Source organism: Lissotriton vulgaris, unplaced genomic scaffold, assembly GCF_964263255.1.
Source record: "Lissotriton vulgaris unplaced genomic scaffold, aLisVul1.2 SCAFFOLD_680, whole genome shotgun sequence".
NCBI classification, from domain to species: Eukaryota; Metazoa; Chordata; class Amphibia; order Caudata; family Salamandridae; genus Lissotriton; species Lissotriton vulgaris.
Window position 1 is genome coordinate 387,333 of NW_028248178.1, and position 10,598 is coordinate 397,930.

Genomic DNA, 10,598 nt, shown 5'->3' on the forward strand with positions numbered 1-10,598 from the left:
GCCTGTCCAGGGGTGCAGCGGAAGCGAGGCCTGTCCAGAGGTACAGAGCAGGTGAGGCCTGTCCAGGGGTGCAGAGGAGAGAGGCCTGTCCAGGGGTGCAGAGGAGGAGAGGTCTGTCCAAAGGAGGGGCAGTGGAGGAGAGGCCTGTCCAAAGGAGGGGCAGTGGAGGAGAGGCCTGTCCAGGGGGAGAGGAGGTGAGGCCTGTCCAGAGGAGGAAAGGCCTGTCCATGGGTGCAGAGGAGGTGAGGCCTGTCCAGGGGTGCAGAGAAGGGGAGCCCTGTCCAGGGGTTCAGAGGAGGAGAAGCCTATCCAGGGGTGCAGAGGAGGCGAGGCCTGTCCAGGGGGTCAGAGGAGGTGAGGCCTGTCCAGGGGAGCAGTGTCTCCCTTCGGAGCCTGTGCATAGCGCCCGTAGCCCAATGCAGAGTCAGAGGCGCTGTATTGGGTGGAAATAACTCTGAGCTCCTCTGTCCTTCATGAGAATCCTTGACCGAGAGGCCTGTCCAGAGGAGGGGGAGAGGAGGAGAGGCCTGTCCAGAGGAGTAGAGGAGGAAAGGCCTGTCCAGGGGTGCAGAGGAGGTGAGGCCTGCCCAGAGGAGGTTCAGAGGAGGTGAGGCCTGTCCAGGGGTGCAGAGGAGGAGAGGCCTGTCCAGGGGTGCAGAGGAGGAGAGGCCGTCCAGGGGTGCAGAGGAGGTGAGGCCTGTCCAGAGGAGAAGAGGAGAGGCCTGTCCAGGGGTGCAGAGAAGGAGAGACCTGTCCAGGGGTGCAGAGGAGGTGAGGCTTGTCCAGAGGATGAGAGGAGAGGCCTGTCCAGAGGATGAGAGGAGAGGCCTGTCCAGGGGTGCAGATGAGGTGAGGTCTGCCCAGAGGAGGGGAAGAGGAGGAGAGGCCTGTCCAGAGGAGGAAAGGCCTGTCCAGGGGTGCAGAGGAGGTGAGGCCTGCCCAGAGGAGGTGCAGAGGAGGAGAGGCCTGTCCAGGGGTGCAGAGGAGGTGAGGCCTGTCCAGAGAGGAGAGGAGGAGAGGCCTGTCCAGGGGTGCAGAAGAGGAAAGGCCTGTCCAGAGGAGGAGAGGCCTGCCCAGGGGTGCAGCGTAGTTGAGGCCTGTCCAGGGGTGCAGAGAAGGTGAGGTTTGCGCAGGGGTGCAGATGAGGTGAGGCTTGTCCAGGGGTGCATAGGAGGTGAGGCCTGTCCAGGGGTGTAGAGGAGGCGAGGCTTGTCCAAGAGTGCAGAGGAGGTTAGGCCTGTCCAGGGGTGCAGAGGAGGTGAGGCCTGTCCGGTGGTCAGTGGAGGAGAGGCCTGTCCAGGGGTCAGAGGAGGTGAGGCGTGTCCAGGGGTGCAGAGGAGTTGAGGCGTGTCCAGGGGTGCTGAGGAGGCGAGGCCCGTCCAGGGGTGCAGAGGAGGTGAGGCCTGTCCACTGGGCAGAGAAGGTGAGGCCTGTCCAGGGGTGCAGAGGAGGAGAGGCCTGTCCAGAGGAGGAGAGGAGAAGAGGCCTGTCCAGGGGGCGGAGGAGGAGAGGCCAGTTCAGGGGGGCAGAGGAGGAGAGGCCAGTTCAGGGGGGCAGAGGAGGAGAGGCCTGTTCAGGGGGGCAGAGGAGGAGAGGCCTGTCCAGGGGTGCAGAGGAAGCGAGGCCTGTCCAGGGGTCAGAGGAGGTGAGGCCTGTCCAGGGGTCAGAGGAGGTGAGGCCTGTGAAGGGGTCAGAGGAGGTGAGGTCTGTCCTGAGGAGGTGAGGCCTGTCCAGAGGAGGTGAGGCCTGTCCAGGGGCGCAGAGGAGGTGAGACCTGTCCAGGGGTGCAGAGGAGGTGAGGCCCGTACAGAGGAGCAGTGTCTCTCTTCGAGGCCTGTGCATAGCGCCCCTAGGCTCGGGGCAGAGTCAGAGGCGCTGTATGGGGTGGAATGAACTCTGGGCTCCTCTGTCCTTAAAGAGAATCCTTCACCGAGAGGCCTGTCAAGAGGAGGGGCAGGTGAGGTAAGGCCTGTCCAGGGGTGCAGAGGAAGCGAGGCCTGTCCAGAGGTACAGAGCAGGTGAGGCCTGTCCAGAGGTACAGAGCAGGTGAGGCCTGTCCAAGGGGGTGCAGAGGAGATGAGTCCTGTCCAAAGGGGTGCAGAGGAGGAGAGGCCTGTCCAGTGGGTGCAGGGGAGGCCTGTTGTCAAGGGTTGTGTTTACTCACAGTGCCGACACTCCCAGGAGCAGAATGATGAGATTTTCCAAATTCCACCACTAGTTTTCTCACAGCCACCAACTGAGGAGTTAACTAGTGGCCGTGAGAACCCAGCCAGGGGAAAGGGGAATGGGACAGAGAAGAGACTGCCTGACCTTCTGGCTCTTCCACTCTTCTTCTTCCTTTCTGCCGTACTCCATTTTATTCCTTTCTTACTCCCTCTCTATCTTCAAGCATGAGTGGAAATCACTGTAACAGAAAAGCACACCATTACTAATTTCCTTCAATTCCTTTTCCACTTTCTTACTCTCTTTCTCTCTATTTCCTTACCCAGCGTGCCTATGGCTTTTGCTTCTCATCTATTCTTCAATATAAGTATTTTATTTTTTGGTAACCTGCATTATAAACAACATTTTAGCACCCTTTAACTCTGTGAGTTCATTTATTCTTTTTCACTCATTCGTTCATTCACTCTCTGCCTTACTTTCTTATCTGAATTCTTCTTACTTCTCCCTTAGAAACCTTCTGGAGCCTCCGGCGTCAACCAAGCAACGAAGAAATCAGGAACTGAAGTATTCAATGGGTAAGTATTAATTCTTCTCTTTATATATATTTTTTCCTATTTACTTTAAATTGGTATTTCTCTCTAGTTCTAAATTACCGAACTAACTAACAGACGCACTGAAGCGCTCTAACCTGCGCCTAAGCCTGGCATAAAACTGCACTATTTCTATCTAACTAGACTACAGAAAGAACGTGACTTTTCTCTGAAAATCCGTTGGTGAAGTGCATTTGGTTCTAAAATCAACCAGCGCACTCCACAGCAGGTCTAGACCTCACGCCCGTGTCCAGGAACTCAGGACTAGACCGGCAACTTCCACCGTGGTCCTCCCTGATGGTAGTACAGGAGAGAATGTCTGGTTCCGCGCTATAATGGCCCGCAACCTTTTGCAGGAGGGTGATCTTTGCAATGCCGGTTCAATGGCAGATACTGCGAGACAAAGAAGAGGTTTGATTCCTTTTTCCTGCACCATGACACCTGTCCAGGGAGTGCAGAAGAGGTAAGGTCTGTACTGTGCTGAGGAGATGAGACCTGTTCAGGGGGTACAGAGAAGTTGATGCCTGTCCTGGGCCGGGGGTGCAGTGGTGGTGCGGCCTATCCAGGAGGTCTATGCCGAGGGATTGAAGGGCAGTGTGTCGCTGGCGTCTGTAAGTGATGCAGTCATATCAGTGCCCTCTAAGCCTGGAAGAAACCCTGTAAGTGTACATCTTATCGCCCTCTGCCACTGCGTAACAGTGATAATAAAGTCCTGCCTGAGGTGATGCGACTCGGCTAGCCTTCCTACTAGAGAAAATAGTCTCCCCTGTACAGTTAGGATTTGTCCCACATAAATCCACAGCGGTTCATCTACGGACGGTATTCGCAGTATTTGCAGTGCTGCATCAGGTAAACCCAAACATGAAGTCAGCTGATGCCGATAAGGCGTTTGACTTCCTGGAGTAGCCTTTTATGATCGAGACGTTTAGGCGGCTTGGTATGTCAGGGAGTTTGAGATCATGTATGAAGCTGCTGGACACACAGCCTGTGGCCTGCGTTTACGTAAATGGGCTCAACACAGACGCCATTCACATTGCCTGGGGCACTGGGCTTAGTGATATAATGTCTGATGTCTGCGTCTCAAACTGGATGGTCGCTAATTTTTATCCTGGTTGGTGCACTAGGAAATAGTGACTTGTATATATATATTTTTTTTAATCCTTTTTTTTTTCAACTTTATTTTTTGTTATGGAATAAAACAATAACAGCCCCCCCACCCCCCAAGTGCGGCACCATACAAAAACTGTTGCATACAGAACAATAACCTCATTAAGGCACTGTAGGGGCACAGGTATCACTGGGCAAGAAATGGTCATAAGGGATATAATAAAAATCCATATATTGCAAACAGGAGATAGCGATAGTGGACATGAGGTAGCAGCCGAGTGCCACCGACAACGCAGATCTAAAAGTCCCCATCAGCTCCTGACCCCTCAGACGTGAACAGTTCTTCACTAGTCCCCTCAGAATCACTCAAGGTCAGACCGGCAGCACACATGATTCTTCATGCCAGTAAGTCTTCCTGCAGTCTCTCATCCCTGCGCGCGTATTGCATATGAGTCTACTCCGCCAGAGACCACTCCCGAACATCCTTCAGCCACGTGGCAATCTCCGGGGCCCTCCGCCCTATCCATGTAATGGCCACCCTACGCCGCGCCAGGACTAACATAAGCTGCAATAATTTATAGGGAAGGTTCTTTTTCTTAGGCCTAGGAAGACTTGTATATTTTTACAGTGCTGTGATGTCTGCCCGTGAGAGACAGCACTTTGAATTGGAAAGCCAATAGTTTAAAGAAAGAATTCACCACAATATAAAATAGGCTACACAAATTATAGGACGGGCTGTACAGAGTATAAGATCAGTCAAGCATAATTTGCAAAATGAGAAAACGTGTAAATTGTTACTGTGCTATCAGATGTTAAATTTTTAGTAACCGCAATCAAACTGTAGCTAGTGTTAACCTTTTTTTAAGGTTTCCATGAAAATACTACATTAAAGAAGTACTGATAACACCCTCACAGTAATCTTAAAAATAATTATATCAGCATACTACGATTCTTTGCTGCCACCAAACAAGCAAACTGACCCAGAAGTTACAAGTTAGCCATGACGTCTCCGGGCCATTGCTTACATTGATGGCCCCACCCAGGTCTCAAGCCCTCTGGACAGCTATCTAAACAGAGGACATGCCCTTTTGAGAAGCTGGTAACCCCAGTGCTTCTTCGAACAGTTCATTTATTGTGGCGCTCCATTTTAAGCGACCAACTCTCACCCCAATGTCCTCCTCAACATGGTGCGATGTTTGGGTGACATTCGTTCCGCTAATTCCTGAAGCATGCATAAAGCACAAGCCCGAAATCCATCAGCCTACATCTTCCAGGATCAACCCCCAACGAGAGGAACAAACGCAGAATTCAAATGTTTTGATAGACCAATGTCATAGTCACAGTTTGAGGCGCTGTAGCCGTTCTTTGTATTAGCAGGTCTTTTATAATTAGGCGATCCTACCTGGAGACGGTTGTTATGTGGTCACTATTAATAAGGGTTTATTGTCCGCCATTGCGGATACTCTGTCTACCTTGATACTTCTGCTTTTCCTTAACCTTTGTGTTGTTTTAAAAGTATCAGTAACCTTTATAAGACAAGTCGGTAAGCTTTATAATGTTGTCTATCAGTTGTCGCTTGATCCCCTTCTTGTAAAATATGCAAACCAAACTTGAAATAAGAACACTTTGTTGTGAGAATAGCTATTTTTGCCGCTGATTTCCTTTATTACAGCACAGCAAAGCCTCTATGATTAAATCGAACATGGATTATTCGAATAGTATTGATTTCATTCCAGAGTGACTTTTGCACCATTAAGGCGATAAATAATACCTTGACCTCATATTTGAGTTGGATCAGTTTGTCCTGTTAGAGTCCTGTCCTGTCCTTCGTCGCAGTTTTCTTTTTTTTTTCTTTTTTCTTCTTATTTATTTCTTTTTAATTTTTTTATTTTTATAAAGCAATTTTTGCAACATTTTTACCCCCGCCCCCCACCTCCCTGCACCTGACAATACAAACACAGGAAAAAGAAGGTTAGCAACACCTAAGTATACCTTACATGACTTTTACATATGATACCACTAAATAAAAGTTTCAATAATATACTAACAATCCACACCAAATAAGAACAAAAAAGTAAGAAGAAATAAGAAATACATGTACATTTTTATCCAATTTTTACAATTCCTATACATTCACCATCCTGTTTTTCCAGTCTACAATTGGCTTCCAAATCTGTGAGCCTAGTGCTCTACCTTTCTTCCCCCTCCTAGCATAAATAGCCTTTTCAAGATTATGCATATGTAATAGCCTAGCCAGCCATTGCTGCATGGAGGGTGGTAACTTATCTCGCCTCTGTCTTAGCTATCGTTACCTCCAATAACCGTTGAGCAAACTCCTGATGATCTAGCGTGGCCTGAACCAATCTTGCTTCCGCTTCTAACAGGGCAGTATTTAGCAGGTCATTCCTTATCTTTTCTTTTCTCTGCTTAGCTATACTATAACTGAGTGTCTCCCCTCTAACCCCTGCCTTGAACGTGTCCCAGTCATTCCCAGTGCTAGTACTCCCCCCCTGTTAATATCCCAAAAATCTTTAATCCATGAATATGCATGTGTGTGATATAATCTTCATCTTTCAATAACTCTTTTTCAAACGTCCATAATTTTGCCCGCCTCCTAAACCCACTACCTTCCACGATAAGCTTTAGGGGATTATGATCCGACAGGATACGTGGCAGTCTTTCTATTTTCATATTAGCTAGTAATGACCTTGATGTAAAAAAATAGTCCAGCCGGACACATTTACGATGTGGTGCCGAAAAAAATGTAAAACCGGGATCCAAAAATTTCTGTGCCCCCCATACGTCTACCAATGCATTATTCCTAGCCATACTCAAGATTGCTCTACACACCCTCCTCTTCCTGCCTTGATATTGTCCCATAGCATCCAAACCCAGACCTGTGGCCCCATTAATGTTAAAGTCCCCAGCTAAGATAACTCTTGATGCCCATGAAGATAATTCGATATCTAAAAACTCAAATAGCTCTGGGTCATCCTCTGTAGACCCGTAAATAGAGCCGATAGTGACCCATTCCTCTCCTATAAATAGGGCTCCCAGTTTTCCGTTTTTACTGATTTTTACAGATAAATACAGACAGAAAACTATTTTTTTCCTGTCTGTATTTATTTTTAAATACAGAAAAATATGGAAAATATGTCTTCTTTGGATGTTTTTTTCTGCTGTCAATCAAGAGTGCCAGGTCAGTAGGTGTACAGATTGAGAGTTAGGGGAAATGAAAAAAAGGCAACAGATTTCCTAGTTAAGCTTAATTAAGTGCAGATTTACAGTTCTTGAAGCTATTCTACAATGCTAGTGTTTTCAGATAACGCTATTGCACGATATACTGCTGAAACCTTTTGGGCATCCAAAGGTGAGTATACATTTATCCGTCAAATAAATGTGGAAAAATACCCATGACCGCTTCATTTATACAGAAAACACAAAATAGAAATGGATAAATACAGAAAAAATTGGCAAAAAATAAATATGGATAAATACAGACGGAAATGTAGAAAAAATAAATACCATAAAACCAGGAGCCCTACCTATAAAGCATTCAATCAGAGCACATCTCCCCCATTGATCTTCAAATTTGTTCCTTGTTCTTATGTCTAAGTGTTTCGTTAGAATAGCGACCCCCCTAATTTTAGCCCCCTGTTTTGAGTGGGCCAGCAAGCGAAACCCCAGTTGTTCCAGCATAATGGTTTGTTCCCCTCTATATGGGTTTCTGGAGGCAAATAAAATCAGCTTGAGTGTTCTTCAGCAATAAAGCTGCCCTCTGTCTCTTTATTCTGTCGTTCAGTCCACATACATTCATAGTAACTATTCTAATACTTTCACTCATAGATAGTCTTCAATGATTCCCACATTTATTAACCCTAAATGACCCCTTACAGGTCTGAATCTCTTGCACCTATGCTGATTGCCATATTTCTTATTACTGTTTACCTTCAGTTCTTTCTGTTTCTCCCTCCCTTGCCGTTTCCAGCTGCCGTAATTCCCTTCCTTTTCCTGTGAAATCAAAACTGCTCCCTTCTGTCCAGTGCTTCCCCCACCCCAAGAACCCCACCCCCCCATCACAGGCAACTAGGTCAATCCTGACCGGCGTATGACTGTTTCCCAGCCCCTTGAGTGCCGCCACCCTCTCTCTCCCCTCTTGCCTCTCCTTGTTTGCAGAGTGCCGATAACAAAGGACAACTACCCAATAATAAAACCACTGAAACCAACTCCATAGTCCACCTCACCTACTTCAAATAGTTAAAGCTTTAGCTTTACCCTTGAGCCACGGTAATTACCCCCGCAATAATCCCCTCCTTAATCCCTCCACCACATAACCAGCCAAACCAAACAACGTGTTTTAAATAGATAACCGTCATTGCTGAATTATTTAGTCCATGTTCATTCAAGTTCATTCGAGGCCTGGTCTACTGACCCCATGCCTTCTATTCTCCTTTAATTCAGTCAAAAAACTCTGCGCTTTAACTTCTGAGAAGAACATTCTTGTGTGCCCGTCTGAAATTACTTTTAGTCTTGCAGGGAACAGGAGATAGGCCTCACATCCTATTTTCTGAAAGGGGTCTATCATTTGCCTCAGTCTCCATCTCCTTTCCACCGTGACGTGGCAAAAGTCGGGTCGAGCAAAGAAAGATGTCCCTTTGAAGGAACGGCGATCCTGTGGCCTAGCATTATCCATTATCTCCTGTCTAGCCAGGAAGTTCCCTACATATATAAGCATTGCTCTTGGTTTTACATTTTGTGGGGCCCCATAATATTTTTTAATTGTCAAGGGGTACCTATGTGCCCGCTGTACCTCAACGTCCCAATTCCATGTAGTAATCTCTGGAAATGCCTCTTTCGACAAGGTGACCACAAAAGTTCTCGGATTTTGCTCCTCGATCCCCTCCGGTATACCCAATAATCTAATATTATTATGCCTTTGCCTGTTCTCTGCATCCTCAGCCTTTCACTGCAGGTCCTCGTTAAACTTCTCCTGTGCAGCTTTAAACTCTTTCCATTGAGATACTTCATCCTCTAAATGTCCTGTTCTTTCTTCGACTTCGGTCACACGACCAGCCATTTCTGCGTATAATGTATTCATTTTACTCAAAGAGCCCTCAATTTTCTTGCTCACTCGTTTAGACCTTTTAGTCTCTGCTCTAGCTTCCCCCTGCATCTGTCTAAGGGTTGCATAGAGTATCCCCATTGTGGGACCCTGGCCTTGATTTTGTGAGCCGGTCGAACCAGGATGTTGGACCCTCCTTCCCCCTTCCTCTTGGTATAGTTTAGAGGTTGCCGAATAATCCCAAACCAGCTTTTTGGGCATCTCCATCTGCATAGGGCTAATCCTACTTTGCTGTTTTCTGGTATAATGCAGTTTCTTCCGAATTACAGTAGGTCGTTGCGATGTGTCGTCTGGAGAGGACTGAGTTTGGCCAGGCTCTAAGTCTTGGTCTGAGATAGATGATCCCCTGAGCACTGAACTCCCATCAAATTCGTCTGATTCAGTCTCTGATTCTGACTCCCCACTTTTAGACATTACAGAAGCCCTATCTGTTTCAACCGTTTCATCATTTACCGAATAAAAAAACTCTTAGCTTGGTGTGCCTGGTATCGTGTCTGGTATCGTGCCTGAGACAGAAACTCCATCGGTGCCAGAAGCAATAGAATTAGCAGTAGAGGTGCCGGCACCCCCTGTCTTGGCTATGTTTAGTATCGACATTGCCCCTGCCGACCCATTTCCTAGCATGTTCTTATTTAAATTTAAGTTCCTTGTGGTGTCACCTGTACCTGTGGCTGTGCCTGTGGCTGGATTGCCCAGAAGAGTATTGAGCTGAGTGCCTGGCAGCGCCTGTAGCCCCTCCAGCCGTTGTTGCCCCAGCTCTTTATCTCCCTGCCCGCTACCTTTCATATCCAAGGAGCTGACTTCTCCGCTCAGGCTCAGACCCTTTGATAGTTCGGCCCCCACAGTCCCCTCCGATGAACTGGTTGGGCCGGTGATCGCTACCGTTGCCTCGGTTGGTAGTAGGACACTGCCGTCAGACCCTCCAGACCCAAGAGTCACGTTAACTGACCATACCTTGATAGGGGTGGGAGACAGCTCGCCTAGGTGCTCCTCGCCGTACGCTAGTCCCAACTCAGCCTCCCGACCTCCATCCGCGCCCAGCGGCTCCTTGGACAAAACTATGGTCTCGCGTAGGCACTGCTCCTGCTCCAGACCCTCCGGCTGATGCTCTGCTATTCTTCCTGGCTTTGGATCCGTCGAGCAGCTCTCCGCGTACGTCCTACTCAGTGCTCCCACTCCTGTTGCTTGTTCTGTCGCTACCACCTCGGCTGACTCTCCCTCCGCCGGTAACGCCATGTCTGCAGGGGCTGTTTCTCGTAATGCCGGTACCATGAGCGACACTGAGTCAGCCTCTAAATTCACCAGGTCCTGACCCCGCTCCAGTGGCGACTCGCTATTGATATTCATTGATGTGCCCGCAAAGGACTCCGCTAAGGTAGGTTGCCGTAGCACCCCTCTCCCAGTTTTAGGGGTTGTCTCTTTCCTTAATGCAGCTTCTGCTTTCAATGCTTTTTTCCCCGCTGTCTCCGCTGCCGCTGCTGCCATTATCGCCTTACGTTCAGCTCTTTGCTCAGCTCTAGTATCGGCATCCCTCTCCTTTTCCTTTCTCCTTAACTCCTTTTTCCTGGATGCCGGGTCCATATCAGCATCTAACTCTGGTTTCTTGCTTTTTACCA